Source organism: Acinonyx jubatus, chromosome A1 (genome assembly GCF_027475565.1).
Source record: "Acinonyx jubatus isolate Ajub_Pintada_27869175 chromosome A1, VMU_Ajub_asm_v1.0, whole genome shotgun sequence".
NCBI classification, from domain to species: domain Eukaryota; kingdom Metazoa; phylum Chordata; class Mammalia; order Carnivora; family Felidae; genus Acinonyx; species Acinonyx jubatus.
Window position 1 is genome coordinate 149197915 of NC_069380.1, and position 18130 is coordinate 149216044.

General features: G+C 36.4%; 1 pseudogene; it reads left to right on the forward strand.

Annotated features, from left to right (window-relative positions):
- The first annotated feature begins 4093 nt into the window (after positions 1-4093).
- LOC106969211 (SWI/SNF-related matrix-associated actin-dependent regulator of chromatin subfamily E member 1-like) lies at positions 4094-5718 on the forward strand (annotated as a pseudogene).
- The last annotated feature ends 12412 nt before the right edge of the window (positions 5719-18130 follow it).

Sequence of the window (18130 nt, forward strand, 5' to 3'; positions counted from 1 at the left end):
TTGAATGCCTTATCTCCTATAATTGAATAAAACAGACAAAGAGCTCTAACCCCACAGAGCTTACATTCTTGTGGGAGCATGGCGAGTGGAGAGGACAGAGACAATAAAAAATAAACATAGTAAATAAAGTATTTAATATCTGTATAGAAGGTGATAAGTGCTATGAAAGGTAAAGTGGAGTAAAGAAAAAGGAGTGCCCTGGGGTGGGGGTGGAGAATAGACTGCAGTATTGAATAGTAATAAGTAGTATTATTAAATAGTAATATGATTGAATAGTAATATTATTCATGATTAGCTAGGTTATGTGGTAGTAACAAACAACCCTCAAATCTCAGTAGCTTAAAACAATGCAGGTTTATTTCTGGCTCATGCAAAATATCCATTACAGGTTGGTGGGCATTCTGCCCATGCCATCCTCACTCAGAGATCCAGGCTAATAGAGACCCCATCATCTGAAAGGCTGACAGTTGCAGGGACACAGGGAAGACAGCATTGAACACAAGAGAATATACATAGGAGAATCTACACAGGCTTTTAAAAACATCCACCTAGAAGTGACACCTGTCACCTCTGCTCACATTTCTTTGGCCATAACAAATCATATGCTCCTGTCTAACTTCAAGGAAGAAAGGAAGTGTGATCTGCCTCGTTGAGAGGGGAATTGGATATTGATGAATGGTAGTAATGTCTATCAGAGTGTTCGGTTGCTAAGATGAGAGATGAGAGAGTTAAACAAGCAGAAATCTATGTGAAGAATGTTCCAGGCAGAAGCAGCTAGTGAGAAAGCCTCAGTGTGTTGGGGCACCTGGATGGCTCAGTCGGTTGAGCATCAGACTTCAGCTCAGGTCATGATCTCACAGTTTGTGGGTTCGAGCCCCATGTCGGGCTCTGTGCTGACAGCTTGGAGCTTGGATCCTGCTTCAGATTCTGTGCCTCCCTCTCTCTCTGCCCCAACCCATTCGTATTCTGTCTCTTTCTCTCTCAAAAACAAATAAACATTAAAAAAAATTTTTTAATAAAAAAAAAAAAAAGAAAGCCCCAATGTGAAGCATATCTGGAGTGTTTTAGGAACAGCAAGGAGGCCAGTGTACCTGGAGAGCAGTGAGAGAGGGACAATACTAGGAGGTGAGATCAGAGATGTAGGGAGGGAGGGTAGAGACCAGATCACAGAGAGGGAGGCCAAGGTAACTACCAAGAGATGGGTCTGCCTGCTCTGAGACTAAACGACTACCAACCCAGGGTGTAACTTGAATTGATTTTATTTTTTTAATTTTTAAAAATGTTTTATTTATTTTTGAGAGAGTACAAGCAGGGGAGGGGCAGAGGGGAACAGAGGATCTGAAGTGCACTGACAGGAGCAAGCCCACTGTGGGGCTTGAACTCACAAACCGAGAGATTATGACCTGAGCTGAAGTTGGATGCCCAACTGACTGAGCTACCCAGCTATCCCTAACTTAAAATTGATTTTAAACTGAGCTCCCATCTCAGATCAGCATACCCTAGAAGAAACAAAGTTAATTTTACCATTTTAAGTGAGATGATAATCACACATGGAGAATGAGGTAAGAAAAACTGACAAAATATGTATGAAATTACTTCAAAAGTATAAAATACTATTATTTATTCATTATTTAAAATCAATTCATGGAGCACCTACTATGCATTAAGCAAATTGCTCAGGATAAAAGTGAAAAATAAAGTGATAGATAACTACTGACCATCATTTAAGGGTTAGTGTCCAGAGTAAAATGATTTAACAAGGCAATGAGCTATAACACAGTAAAATTAAAGAATGAGAACATTGGAATAAGCAAATTTTCCCAGATCTCACCTAGGAAGTAGGAAATTTATGTACATATTTCTTTCTACTTCTTCACTTCCTTTTAATTTTTCCAAACCATACTCTTTATATACCTGCTTTTGAGGAGGGTAAAGCTATAATAAATATATTGGAAAACAATGCTCACAGCACTCACAGACTAGCCAGGGAGACATTTCTATAGAAAAAAAAAAAAACTGTTTCTTTCTCTTTTTTTTTTAAGGTTTATTTATTTTGAAAGAGAGAGCGACAGAGACAGAACAATTGGGGGAGGGGCAGAGAGAGAGAGGGAGTGAGAGAATCCCAAGCAGGCTCTGCACTCCACCCTGAGCCCAATAAGGGGCTTGATCTCACAATGTTGGTCATAGTGCCATCTCTAGGTAGAGGTATACTCTGCTGCTTCTTGTTTAATCTCCCGTGCCGTCACTGTCAGTCCTTCCCTGCCCCACAATCAGTCTGATCTCCCTGCCCTCCACACTCTACTTGTGAGCATGAATCTTCATAGGTGGAAACAGACAGAAAGATCCTCTTCAGATGTCTATTGTTAAAATGCTTAGCATGTCCCAAGAGCATCCCAACAAGACTAGATTACTGCACTACTTAATTGTTATCTTAAGTGACACACAGACACAAATAGAAGTACGAAATTATGCTACAGGTGATGCTTCTAATAAATTAAAAATAATAATCCTATAATTTATATCATTTGTTAGAATTCACAAAAATTTTTGTGTGCATTGTGTATTTGAGCTTCATAAACATCTAGATCTAGTAGTCCTCTTTAAAGATGAAGAAACTGTGATTCACGTAACTGAGGAGACCTCCTAACCCACATGATCTACTAGGTCAAAACCCTTTTAAGGGGAGGATAAGGAAGAGGAGGGTTAGGTATGCATGGCCAGGGCAGCAATGAGGGAGAGACATAATAAAGATGAGGTTGCCAAGATACAAATATTACCATTTGACTCCAGACTTCCCCACTATCAAGTCGATGAAAAACATTTTCAAATTTAACTTACTTAGAGGATTGCTGCTTTCCTGCTAACTACCAATGTCTACTAAGAAGGAAGAAAACTATTGCAAGTAAATTAGAAATCAAATGCTGTTGATGACAAGCTCTAATAAAACAAATCATATCATGTGGTCATTCTCTTGACCAACCCTAATTTTTGCCTTTTTGTAGAAATTCACTTGGGATTTTCCCACATAAACAAACATAAAATGAAATTCCATTGTGTTTTACCAATGCATAGATTATTCAAGTTGAATTTAAGAGGAATTAAGAATTAGGACTGTTTATCTGTATTGAAGACCATATTTCACTTAATAAATGTAAAAGTGTAGTGACCATGAAAACAAACAAAAAATGCCATAAGCACAAGCAAAAAAATGGCAGAGAGACAACAAAAGTACATTAGACCATTCATTTATCTACACATTAGTTTTTTTTATTCTTTCAACAAACGTTTATTGAATATTTACCCAGGGTTAGGAACTGTGCTACAGAAAAAGATACATAAATCATGGCTTCTGCCGCTGAAAAGCTACCATCTAGTAGATTAACATCATTAAGTGACTAGAGAACACAGTAAAAGCTACAACTAAGTTACAAACCAAGTGCCAAGACTCTATAACAGAATGGATCCATTAACTACATCTGAGGAGTTTGAGGAAGACTTCTTGAAGACAGGAACATTTTAACTGTATCTGGAAGTCTGCAGACGTGACTATTTTAAGGAAATACGTTTGGTGAATGTGAGTAAATGGGTTTACATGCAAGGATAAGGGAAAGGTAAGGTAGATAATTGTCTTTCCTTCTAGAAGAAGAGCGTACCCTGGAAGAAGTTTGCCATATAATTCATGTTGAGATTGAGATTCAAAACCAGCGAGAAGAACAATAAGAAGGAAATAAAGGCAGTTGAATGGATTAGGGCAGAGAAATGTTCTAGATCAAGATTCATCATGGAGTGGATTTGATCTTGAGGAAGAAAGTCTCAACATCACACATCTACAAAAGTAAAAAAGAACAGGGCAATTACATGGAGCCATGGAATTGTGAAGCCCAAAGCCATTAGTTTAATGTCTAAGAGTTGTTACAAATGTAAGCCAAAATGCATTGTCCCACAAGAAGCTAATGAGCTCCTGAGATTTTTTTAAGCTTCTAGGAAGCTTCTCCCTAAAGAAGGCTCTTAAGGAGTCTAGAGGTGCTGGCAACAACACCAGTGAAATCTTCACTCTTCCACATTTGAGTCTCCCCCTTTTAATCCACTAATGCAGAGCCTTTGAAGAAAATCATTTCACAAAGGAAAACGAGGCCAGAGCTACGGGCGCTTTTTCTGCCTGCGATGTCTCAGATTCATTCTTAAGGAACTGAGAATTTAACCTTCCAAAATGTCAAAAGACCATCTTATGCCCCACCTCCCACCCCAGCTCCTGCAGCACAAATGCCCAGCACACCAGGGTTTGTGGGATACAATCCACACAATCATCTTGGCTACAACAACTATAGGCTGGGAGGGAACCCGGGCACCAACAGGCGGGTCGCGGCATCCACTGGCATTGTGATTCCAAAACCCCCAAAGCCACCAGATAAGCCACTGATGCCCTACATGAGGTACAGCAGAAAGGTCTGGGACCAAGTAAAATCTTCCAACCCCGACCTAAAGTTGTGGGAGACTGGCAAGATTATTGGTGGCATGTGGTGAGATCTCACTGATGAAGAAAAACAAGAATATTTACATGAATACAAAGCAGAAAAGATACAGTACAATGGATCTATGAAGGCCTATTATAATCCCCCACATACCTTGCTTACATAAATGCAGAAAGTCGCACCAAAGCTGCTTTAGAGGAAGAAAGTCAACAGAGAGAGTCTTGCATGGAGAAAGGAGAACCTTGCATGAGCATTTAGCCTGCTGAAGATCCAGACGACTATGATGATGGCTTTTCAGTGGAGCATACAGCCACCGCCTGTTTCCAGAGAAACCACCACCTCATCAGTGAAATCCTTAGTGAGAGTGTGGTGCCAGACGTTCGGTCAGTTGTCACAACAACTAGAACGCAGGTCCTCAAACGACAGGTCCAGTCCTTAATGGTTCATCAGTGAAAACTAGAAACTGAACTTCTTCAAATAGAGGAGAGACACCAGGAAAAGAAGAGGAAATTCCTGGAAAGCACAGATTCATTTAACAATGAGTTTAAAACGTTGTGCAGTTTGAAAGTGGAAGTGGACATGGAAAAAATCGCCGCTGAAATTGTACAGGCAGATGAATAGGCTCACAAAAGGCAGGAGGAAAGAGAGAAAGAGGCAGCGGAGCAAGCTGAACTCAGTCAGAGCAGCATGGTTCCTGAGGAAGAGCTAGCTTCCAGTAAGGCCGAGGACAAGAAGGACAACAAAAGAGTCCCAATGGAGACAGAGGAGACACACCTTGAACAAGCAATGGAGAGCCAAGAGAATGGTGAATAAGGCACATCTACTCCTGAGGACAAGGAGAGTGGGCAAGAGGGGGTGGACAGCGGACAGTGGACAGTCCTGAGGAAGGGACCAGTGATAGTAACACTGGCTCAGGGAGCAACAGTGCAACCATGGTGGAAACACCAACAGACCCCACACTGGAAGACGAGAAGAAAGAATAAATATTGCCTTGTTTTATGCGTTCTAAATACTTTTTTAAATGAAAAAATATATATTTTTTGAGTTTAAAAAAAAAACAAAATCATTTCATTCTCTCATATAAAAACAGCTACCACTCTTCCAGTTATGGAATGAATAAGTTACAGGAATAAAAGGCACAGCATAAAGAATATAGTTAATGATATTGTAATTGCAATGTATCTGGACAGATGGTAGCTACACTTGTGATGAACATAGCATGATGTACAAACTGTCATATACCTGAAGCCAATGTTCTCATTGTTTCCATTGCTTCAATGTTTTCATAGAGTTGATATTGTATGTCAACTATACTCAATTTTTAAAATTTTAATAATAAAAATAAAATAATAAAAAGTTAAAACGGAACCACTAATTTTTTGCTGAAGTACATGACTGAAAAGAACATTACTTAATAAGACTCTAAATGTTCCAAGTTGATCTTACAAAATCCTAGAACCCCAGCATAGATGCTAGTATAATTGTGACAGATATAAAATGAATCTAGAATGCTACCATGAAGGAAAAAGAAGCTTCTTAATATTTGGTGAAAAGTGATAGAAGTTATTTTTAAATTTCCGAGATTTAAAAAATAGAACATTTCTTTCATGATTCTTTACATTTATCCATCAATTTTCAGAACAATGATTTGGATTCCAAAAATGACCAATAAAATATGCTTTTGCAATATCATTAACTCAGATTTTAACATAGTTATTAATTTTTTAATCCATTAGAGTAATTTACATATGTTTATATGTATTAGTTATACACATCGGTATTAGTTACTGACATAGCAACAATATTTAAGAATTTTCTAAAAATAATCACCTATTATCCTAATATATGTGGGGTTTTTTGCATATTTCCTTTTATAAGCAAAAAATAGAATTTTTGAATATTGTAATGATTTTACTGTTGGAAGTAATAAGATGGATACTGCAAAAGTCCTTGAAAAAGAAAGTTGGGTAACCAACGACATGAAATGAACCAAAAAAATACTAGGTAGTCTCAAAACTGAAGAACAAGGCTTGAATAATCAGATATAGCCAAGGGCCATGTTGGTGATTGTGCCATTATAAAGGATAGTTCTTTATAATGGTTATATTTTAATACTTTGGAAATGGATCAAAAGTAGAGGTCATAGTTGAAAGTTCAGAGGTGAAGTAACATGGAAAACATAATAATGAGCTTTACTTTAATCACTTAATACACAAGTTTAAGTCTGATTTCCTTTAAACAAAGGACTATTATCTGAAGAACACCAAAAGACCTTGTCAAAGGGAAGATTATTTGAAGTTTAAGTTCTAAACTCTTTTAAGGGCTTAAAGTATTGTAAGGAGACCCTTTAAAATATATCACCACTGTTGGGGACTCTGCAAAAGTGAAATGAGGAGAAACCTTATTTTTAATATCTTTGAAAAGGAGATTCTGTCTTTAGAAGAGTTCTCCAGAGTTCACAGGTTGGAAAACCGACCCATTATAACTAGTTTTGCATCTGGAAATTTTATAATCCTTAGGATGACATGATGAACTAGATGAACCCTTACGAGCACTTCCACACCTGCATGCCTGTGATGTCCTTTCCAAAATAAACCCTTGAAGTACCACAAAGATCAGTTTGAAGTATCTGAGAATAGCTGAAATCTATGCTGTCCTTTCACTATCTTTTGGGATATTCTTGGCTAAAATAAATTTCTACCATAGGTTTATAAGTGTGATGATAATACGTGTAACTGAATTTAGGGGCAGTTGAAAGATAAATATATATGGATCAATCTATTATGTAAAATATATCTTAGGTAATTTCTTAATTTCCCAAAGATGTATAATGGCTAAAAGTTTATTTCCACTGGCATATTTTGAAAACATAGATGATCTAAAAACTTCTCTTTGGATCATTTAAGATCTCTTGCTTTCTTAAATAGAATATAGACATAGGTGGATGGGCAGTAGCCGTACTTTCTCAAAGAGGATATAATGGATGTTTACACAAACATTCCTAGAAAAATCAAACACTTCACACAAGGTTGAATGAAAAAGGAAGTGTTTTATTTTAACATGTGTAGTGTAATCGCACCGAAGAATTTTTACTTAACTTTATTACTGTCACTTTGTTCAGAGCAACTCCTAAGAGGTGCTTTAAGGATCTCCTACACCTACCTGTAGACAGATAAGGCCTTCAATGTAGTAGTAGATGTATATTAGATTGGGAATCGGAATTGGAAGCTATAGCTAGATAAGTAGATTAAACATATTTTTCAGACACAAACATTTTTACAGAAGTATTTATGAGTGAAAAGATATGCTATCTGGGATTTGCTTTAAATCATACAATAAAAATGAATGTCATTAAACCCATTAACATTTAACTGATTCTATTATTCCTATCTTACCATTAACAACTGTATATTTTAAATTTTTTCTTGGCATCCTGGGTAAAAAAGATGACCTAGATTTGCATAAACTATAAATCTCACAATTTTAATGTAAATTCTAAATATTATAAAGACGTGTTTACCAAATCCTTTGGTACATTATCTAGATAAAAAAAAAATCTACAGGGGCTCCCTTCTGCTTGCTAGAAAGGATGCTGCCTAATTCACAAATTGCTTAATAAAGTTGATTAGATTTTCAATAAATAAATAAACAAAAAAACATAAAATAAAATCTTCCAATGGGTGTTTTGACAAAACTGATAGGAAGTTCATTTATTTCAAGTCCCTAAGATTACTAACTTTTACATAGCCACGCAGAGCAGATCTCAAGTCACAATACGAGCAAAAGACAGTTAACCATACTCATAGCCAAATTTCTGACCTTTCACCTCCCCAAATTGCTCCTACCAGTGCCCCCCATCTCAAACAAATGGCGACTCCCAACTTTACAGCAGTTCAATGCGAAAATCTTAGAGTCATCCTAGGCTCCTGTATTTTTCTCAGTTCTCTCAACTAATCCATTAGAAATGGGTCAGCTCTACTTACCTGGATCTCTTACCCAGATCTCTGACCACTTCTCACCACTTGAACTGCTACCAGTTTGCTTCAAGCCATGGTCACCTCCTTACCATATTGCAATAACTGGTCTGCCATCTCAGAGAATAGAGGATATTCTCAAAATAGCACTTACAGTGTTCTTTTCAAAGTATATGCCAAAAAAAGAAAAAGAAAAGTATATGCCAGACCACATCACTCCCCTGCTCAAAATCCTCCAAAGATTTCTTATCTCAATTGAAGTAAAAGCCAAAGACCTCAAATAACTTAATGACTCCCCATTTTTACTCTGACATTATCTCCTACTAATCTTCCCTCCCTCATTTTACTCCAGCTGAACTGCCCTCCTCAAATACTTTAAGCATACTTTCACCTCAGGACCTTTGCAATTGCTGTTTCCTTTGCCTGAAACACTCTTCCTTCAGAGCTGCTATTTCCTCCAAGAACTACACAGCTTGCCTCCTCATATCCATTGATTTTCTTTAAATGTCATCTTCTCACTGAGGGCTTCCCCATGAGGGAGGGGATGCTACTTAACATAGCAATCCCAACTCAAAGCCCTGATCCCCTTCATTCCATAGCATCTGTTACCATCTGACATGCTATATGCTTAACTTCTTTATTTGTTTATCATGTCTTTCACCACAACTAAAATAAGCTTACTGAGGGAAGATATTTATGTCTGTTTGGTTCACTGCTATGTGTTTGGCATCTAGAAAAATACCTAGCCTTAATAAATATTTGTAAACGAATGAAAGAATGAATTCCCCCCAAAGCCAAGATTTTCAAAGTATTTAAAATTTTCTCATATGCAAGATTTATATATAAATTATTGACTTTTCCCTTCACAAACCACAGATCTCTTCTCTTTTCTTGAATATATCTTCAAATGATCTTTCCTCTCACATTCCCACCTTAAAAATTCACTGACCATGAAACTGCATTAAAATATCTACAAGTCACTGCATTTCTCAAGCAAGAGCCAAGTTGAAAATTCAAGTTTGGAAGAATAGTTTAAGCTGGATTCTGTGTTCTAAAAATCGATAAGGAAAGGAAAAAAATGTTGAACATTCAAAGTTCCGAGTATATCCATCAATTCCGAACACTTGTGGGGTAACTCAATTCTATTCCTATACACAGTTCAGACAGAACTGACTCTGTAAAAACACTTTTTACATTAAGAGGCTACAAATAATTTTATAATTTTTTAACCCAAATCTGTATTTCCCTCAATTTTTGAGGCATGAGTTGCCACCTTGCAATGAACACATATGTTTGTCCTGATGAAGATCAAATTTGATTTCAGTCTCCCTGAGGACAGGAAAGGTGGCATAAACATTTGCATTTTTTTATAGTTCACAGTCTCAAACACTGAATTTACACTAGATACATTTTTATCGGCTATCTAGTCTAGGCTTTACCACTAGCTGAGTGATCTTGAATAAGTCAACCAACATCTCTGGCCATGTTTTCTCCTCTTCAAATGAAAAACAGGATTGAACTGACTGACCTCAAACTATATCCCACTCTGATTTTCTAAAATGCACAAATCTAAATACTACAGTTTTATTCATTACATCAGAGGTTATCAAACTTGTCATCCGTGCTTTGTTCAATCCTTCTGTTTTTAAAGTTACAGTTTATTTTTATCATAATTTATAAGTACTATTTAACTTACAGCCATTCTTCTCTGTTGACACAAAATGGTATTTGCATATAGTAATGAGCTGATGAATTTTGCTAGTCCTTAATCTGGTGTTCTGAGATTCAGTGGGGATGCTCTGGGAAACATCTGTTAAATATTTGCATGTCTTATACCTCACAGTCTCTGATGGCTAAAGTCCTAATAGGCTTTTTAGATTTATGGTACTAATGGGCATCGGTGATGATGCTGCTCAAGAATTCGTATTGTGGGGCACCTACATGGCTCGGTCAGTTAAGTGTCTGATCTCTGCTCAGGACATGATCTCATGGTTCCAGAGTTCAAGCCCCATGTGGGGCTCTCTGCTGTCAGCACAGAGCCTGCTTGGGACACTCAGTCTCCCCCTCTGTCCCTCCTCCACATGCACACACACACTCTCAAAAATAAATAAATTAAAAAAAAGAATTTGGTTGTATCTGGGCGCCTAAGTGGCTCAGTAGCTTAATCATCCGACTCTTGATTTCAGGTTAGGTCATGATTTCATGGTGGAAACAAACCCCACGTCAGGCTCCATGCTGGCAGCTAGGATCCTCCTTGGGTTTCTCTCTCTCCCTCTCTCTCCTCCCCAACTTGTGCACACGTATGCATGTGCTCTCTCTCAAAATAAATAAATAAGCATTTAAAAATGTGTTGTTTATTTTGGAGAGGGAGAGAGAGAGAGAGCAATGCAAGACTTGATCCCGCGACCCTGGGATCATGACCTAAGCTGAAATCAAGAGTCGGACATTCAACCTACTGAGCCACCCAGATGCCCCAATAAATAAACCTTGTTGCAAAAAAGAAGAATTTGTGTTGTGTTGATAGAATAAACATGTCAGAAAGAAAAGGGAAAATTCTGAGTTCTGGATAATGCAAAATTTCTTTGTAATAGAATTTCACATTTATATTTGAAAAGCTGTATCTCCTATTTAGTGAATTCCAAAATTTTCAAATCATTAATGAAGTCACAATGTGAAGTATTCATTTGAGACTGCTGAAAATTTGCAGATTGTGAGAATGATGGGCTTGGTAACATGACAGATGATTCACACACACATTCCACACTCTCTTGACTCATTTCTAAAAACACTTTCTGGCTTCTAACTCCATGCCCCTGACAGTATTACTTAAAACTAATTTTTTAATCAATCTAAAACATACTTAATGCTACAATAATGACATCATACATTTCTTACATTATCAGCAAACTAAGAAGGTTTCAAAGCACTTGGGGTGAAAAAGTAGCCCATGGATAAATTAGACCTGAGGCTAACCACATGGAAAATCCAGACATATCCCACTGACATTTATCATGTAACAATAGCTAATACTTACTCAACACTTACCAAAGGCCAAGAAATGTTTTAAGAAAAGTTTTAAATAATGAAGAATACTGTAATGTTAAAGAAAATAAAAATGTGCAAAATTTTAAACTTCATTTAAAGACTGAAAATGCACTAAAATATTGCCTTTGCAGTTAAGTAATGGAATTCCAATTTTTTCCTTTTTTATCCTTTTCTGTATTTACTCATCTACAATCGACATTAGTTTTCCAGATTTATTGAGGTATAACAGAAAATAAAATTTGTCATGTATCATTTATAAACATAAAAATAAATATAGGGGTGCCTAGGTGACTCAATCAATTAAGCGTCTGACTTCAGCTCAGGTCATGATCTCACAGTTCATGAGTTCGAGCCCTGCATCAGGCTCTCTGCTGTCAGCACAGAGCCCACTTCGGATCCTCTGTCCCTCTCTCTGTCTGCTCCTCCCCTACACATGTGCACTCTCTCTCTCTCAAAGTAAATAATAAAACACTTAAAAAAGAAGTGACTCACCTCCTCTACCAATGGGGTATTCTTTCCTTGCTTCTATTAGTACAGTTAGTATACACTGATTCCAACACAATTAAAATTACAAATAGTGACATAGATACATTCTAGTATCTTATTTGATTAAAAGTGATTAATGCCATGCAAAGACAGATGAATCTTAAATGCATATTGCTAAGTGAAAAAAGCCAGTCTGGAAAGGCTACACTGTATGATTTCATTTACATGACATTACAGAAAAGACAAAACTGTACAGATAATAAATAGACTAGTAGTTACCAGGGGTTTGGGGCTAGGGAGAAGAGTTGATCAGGTGAAGAACAGGAGATATTTTTTTAGGATGGTGATACTACCCATATGATACTGAAATGGAGAATACATGATATGCACTTGTTAAAAACCATAGAACTTTAAAGCACAAAGAGTGAGAGCACCTGGGTGGTTCAGTGGGTTAAACATCCAACTCTTGATTTGGGCTCAGGTCAGGAGTTCACAGTTTGTGAGTTCTAGCCCTGCATCGAGCCCCGAGTCAGGCTCCACACTGATAGTGTGGGGCTGCTTGGAATTTTCGTCTTCTTCTCCCTCTCCCTCTCTCCCTCCCCCTCCCCCGTTGATGCTTGTGCCTCTTTCTCTCTCTCTCAAGAATAAAAAAAAAAATTGAAAAAAACTTCTTTTAAAAAAATTTTTTTAAATGTTTACTTATTTTTGAGAGAGACAGAGACAGAGAGAGAGAGAGAGAGAGAGAGAGAGATAGAGAGAGAGAGAGAGAGAGTGCAAGCCCAGGAGGGGCAGAGAGAGAGGGAGACACAGAGTCTGAAGCAGGCTCCAGGCTCTGAGCTGTCAGCACCACAGCCCAACAGGGGGCTCAAACTCACAAACTTTGAGGTCATGACCTGAACCAAAGTCAGACGCTTAACTGGCTGAGCCACGCAGGTGTCCCTAGATGATTTTTTTAAACTTGCATATACTAAAGTTCACTCTTTGTGTTTTAAAAGTTTGTTGTTGTTTTTTTTTTTTTTTTTAGGAGTGCCTAAAAAACAACCTCACTGAAGAGAACAAGAGAATAAGGTGCTGACCTAAGTAACTTGGAAATGTGTAGAGTCTGTACATAAGTTCTGTGCTCTAGTTGATAAAGTTGTTGAAATCACTATATATCTATACTGGAATTGGAAAACTAAACAAATGAATGGCAAATGGTAGAAGCCAGGTTTCTCACTGTTGGGAGTGAGGAGATTGTGTACAGATAAGCAGAGAGAAGGCTACAATGATCCATGTGCTAACAGATTATCCTTAAGGACATCAGCATGAATTTCTGTTTAATATATATACAAATGGATATATAGAGAAATATTTATAGATAAGTTTATACACGTTGGTTAGCATATACACATGTATTTTCTTGCTTTTTCAGCTGAGAGGTTCTAGCAACAAAGATACCCCAGAAATAACAAGCACACCTAGTGCCCAGAACTTAGTTTCCAATCAAAGGAACCAGAGTTTCTTGGAGAAATTGCTGACTCTAGAACTCAGGTAGAAAATGGACAAAATGAGCCTAAAGCATCTTGCAGTTCCAGAAAGTAAGAAAATGTTACTTACGCACACACAGAACACATGCATGCACGCACACACACTGATGGGAGAATGTCAAAGGGACACAGTAGCCAAATGAAAAACCTCCCAATGGGCAAAGTTGGAACAATTTGAACAATGAAATAAAGTACTATTGAATTCTACCTCCATGCAGATATAAATTATTGAATAAATAAGTCGACAGGGGATAAGAGACAAATCTCTCACGTAGAAAAAATTTAAATAATTTATGTAAATACTGTACCCTCAAAGAGATAGTGTATAATTCCCCACCCCTTATGTGTGTGGTACCCATACTGACTTTCTTGCAAGTGGGAAAGTATTAAAAGGGGAGGGAAATATTAACTTTATGGTTAATTTTAACCCCAGCCAGGTTGTCAAAATTAATATTGATGTCAATCATGATTAAGTCATGTTGATAGTAGATAATCTTGATATGATGCGATGAAAAGTGTACTTTACCTTTGTGGCCCTCTTTCCTAATACCCAGAGCTATAGGCTAATCTTGAAAAAACATCAGACCAATCCCAACTGAGGAACATTCTACAAAATATCTGACTAGTACTTCTCAAAGCTGTTAAGGTTCTCAAAAACAAGGAAAATCTGGAAAACTGTCATAGCCAAGGGAAGCGTAAGGAAACATAGTGACTAAATTTAATATGACATCCTGGATGGAGTCCTGGAACAAAAAAGGATATAGTATAAAAACTAAGGAAATCTGAATAAAATACTGACTTCAGTTAATAATAAGGTATCAATACTGGTTCATTAACTTTGGCAAATGCGCCATACTAATATAAGATGTCAATAAGAGAGGGAACTGTGTGCAGGGTATGTGGGAAATTTCTGTACTATTTTCACAATTTTTCCATAAATCTATATTTACTCTAAAATTTAAAGTTTATGTTTTTAAAAGTAATTAGTAACTTCAGCCAAACATTCTGCCCCTAAGAGAGGTAATACCGCGTAAGTGGAAAAGTCCTGAACTCAGAGTCAACACCAAAATATCACGTCAAGGGCACTGCTTGGCATAAAGAACGTTTAGCTATAGATCCTGTGCCACAAAGCAGCCATGTGGCTTTGTGACCTGGGTCAGTACCCTCAATTTTAAAATGAGGAGTTCTAGTAAATGATCTCTGAGATTTGTCCCTAAAATCCTAACATTTTAATCAGAACTAAATTCAAGGTCTGTACCACTATCAAACTCCATGACTTCGGGAAAAGTCTTGACCTCCCTTAATCTCAGTTATGTCATCTTTAAAATGGGGTGACTAAAATGCATTATCTTTAAGGGCCCTTCCAGCTCTAAAAATCTTTACCAACCATGTATCACTAATGTTTCATTCAACTTCAAGTTCACTTGGACAATCCAAGTAACCTCATAAAGCTACCAATTATTTCAGGCCATAAATTAGATTGAAAGCTTGATGAGGACAATGGCCAATTCTGTTTAACTCACGGTGGTATCCCTAGGGCCTAGAATATTGCTTCTTACTTAGTAGACACTGAATTAGCATTTGTGCTGTGAACAATAAATGTTTTGAAATGATCCTTGGACTAAAGAGGGAACAGACAACTACAACTCTCCAAACAAAGACATTCAGAAGGGAAGAGCCAAATGGCATGTCCACCACATCAAAGAGCCCCCATAAGAGCAACAATATCATGCCACTTAAAAATCCCAATCATCTTGAAAACTGGCTCTTTATAAAGCTGGGTTATTAATATGGTTATTAATTCCTTATCAGTTTCTTACAAAGATATAAAAATTGAGAGAGAAGACATTTGGAAGCAAAACGTAATCTGCAAAGCCTCAGCTTATTCATAAAGACTACCAGTTGTGTCTGCAAAAGTATACTAGAGAAACATAAAGTGAAAAAAGTACTATTTTCCATGGGAAAGGAAAGAAGCCAGATTTATTGCTTACTTGTGAATTTGAGGGCAAACAGGTTGATGGGAGAATTTGTACATGAAGTTTTAAGTAGTGAAAAGTAATGAAAATATTTATGTTTTACTGCAAATAATTCACTAAATCTATTTTAGGTTTTGGCCTCTAGCAGTAAGCTTAAAATGCAAGGCTTGGATCAACCACCTGTATCAAAATAGAAAGAGGTAGTTGAGAAAAATAAAGATTTCTGAACTTCACCCCTGACTTACTAAATCAGAATCTGAAAGGAAGAGGCCTGGCAATCTGAATTCTTAACAAGCTCCCCAGATGATTTTAATATAAAACATTGGAGAACCACTGCTATAGTGAATTGTGATAACCCAGTTAGCAAAAAAAAAAAAAAAATGCTTGTTTATATCAGACATATAACTATCTCAGACAATCAGGATGTAATTCAACATCCTTGAAGATATAAAGAGCCAAACACCTTTTGTGATTTTATGAACATAGAAAAAAATAATTTAAAATAATAAGTTAATTTGAGGTTAATTTAAGTTCACAGTGATAACAGAGGACATTTTACTTAAAGTTCACCATGGAAATAAACCATGTTGGTAAAGGAAATGTATTTTTTTACTAAGATCTGACACATATGCCTAAAATATTTAGTTTTAGTTTCATTACTTTGAAATTAAACTGCAAATTGGACTTGAATTCATCCATTCTTTCATTGTGACTAAACAAATATTTATTCCTTTAATGGTTTGATTCTAATGGTTTAATTTCAAGGTCAGATTGAGAAAAAAGTATGATTGGAGTGATATGTCTGTGTGTGCATTATTAATGAGCATAAAACTCAGGGGACATACCTAAAAAGGCAAACTGTTTTGAGAGAAAGTTCTAGTTACTTTTGAACTTTGTTTCACCTTATGTTTCTTTAAGCTTTAAGAATACAACATATGTTGGGGTGCCTAGATGGCTCAGTACATTAGTCATCTGACTTCAGCTCAGGTCATGATCTTGCAGTCAGTGAATTCAAGCCCTACATCAGGCTCTGTGCTGACAGCTTGGAGCCTGGAGCCTGCTTCACATTCTGTGTCTCCCTCTCTGCTCTGCTCTTTCCCTGCTCGTGCTCTGTCTCTCTCTCTCTCAAAAATGAATAAACATTAAAAAAATTTTTTTAAATAATATAACGTATGTTTAATTCATAAAAGCTTACTCTGTGATATCACTGAGTCTATTTATAACTGAAGTAGCTGAAGGACTCAACTTTATCTAAAGAGCACTAATTTTGGAGACCTATTTCTGGTTTTTACTGTTAAACCAATCCTCCACACAGTTTCTGTAAATAGGTAAGGATAAATATACCTGTTTTAACAACAAAAGACTATATAAATCATAAACCCCAAATTTCATAGGTTATCTACTCAATCTTCTGATGATTCACTAGAATACACATAATCTCCATGCCCATGCTTTTTCTCAGCATTGAACATACTCTCCTCATAATGGAGGACAGTGTATATATATATATATATATATATATATATATATATATATATATTATAGTGTATATATATATATAATATATATATATTATATATATTATATATATAACATATATATAATATATATATATTTATATATAATGAAACATATAAATCCATAACAGAGTTACTTAGTGAAAATTCTGTTTTAGTCTACCTCATGCTACCCTGAAAGAAAAGCTTCTTGATTCTTATCATCTCAGTAGAAGGCTTCCACTGAAAAGAAAGTATGAGACAGGAACCATACTATCTTCACCTAAACATTGATCCAATCAACTTTGTAACTTTTTATCTTAGTTAGAAAACTGCAGAGAGATGTATAACTGTTACCCACTTAGAAGAGAGACCAAAGTCTACCCTTTGACTGAAGTATAAGCTCCTTGAATTGTGGGGGACATATCTCATTTATGATTGAATTCAACAATACCTAACATAGTGCCATCTATGCAGCAGAGCTCAATAAATATTTTGATTTGAGAACATAAATCCACTTAATAAATCTTTATCTTTTCTATCTTCCTTAAAAACAATTTAAAAATAACCTTAAAATCTCATCTCTGTAAATGGGGTTCCCTCAATTTTAAACTGTTTAATTTTAATATTTATAGTTACTTTTGTTTAATGTATTTTCTTCACATGACACAAGAATGATATGTATTCATTGTTTAGAACATTCCTCAGTAAGCTATTTTATTTTATTTCATTTTTAAAGATTTTATTTTTAAGTAATTTCTACACCCAATGTGGGGTTTGAATCCACAACCTTGAGATCAAGAATATAGCGTACTCTACCAATTGAGCCAGCCACGTACCCCAGAAAATTTATTATAAATTAGTTGAGGAGCACCTGGGTGGCTCAGTCAGTGAAACAGTGTCCAACTCTTGATTTGGGCTCAGGTCCACCTTGTCATTTGTGGGATCAAGCCCTGTGTCGGGTTCCTCACTGACAGCACAGAATCTGCTTGGTATTCTCTCACTTGTCCCTCTCTCTCTCTCTCTCTCTCTCTCTCTCTCTCTCTCTCTCTCTCTCCCTTTCTGCCCCTCTCACCAGCTTGCATGTGCTCTGTCTCCAAATAAATAAATACTTAAAAAAATAAAAATAAAATTAGTTGAAATTTTATTCTAATT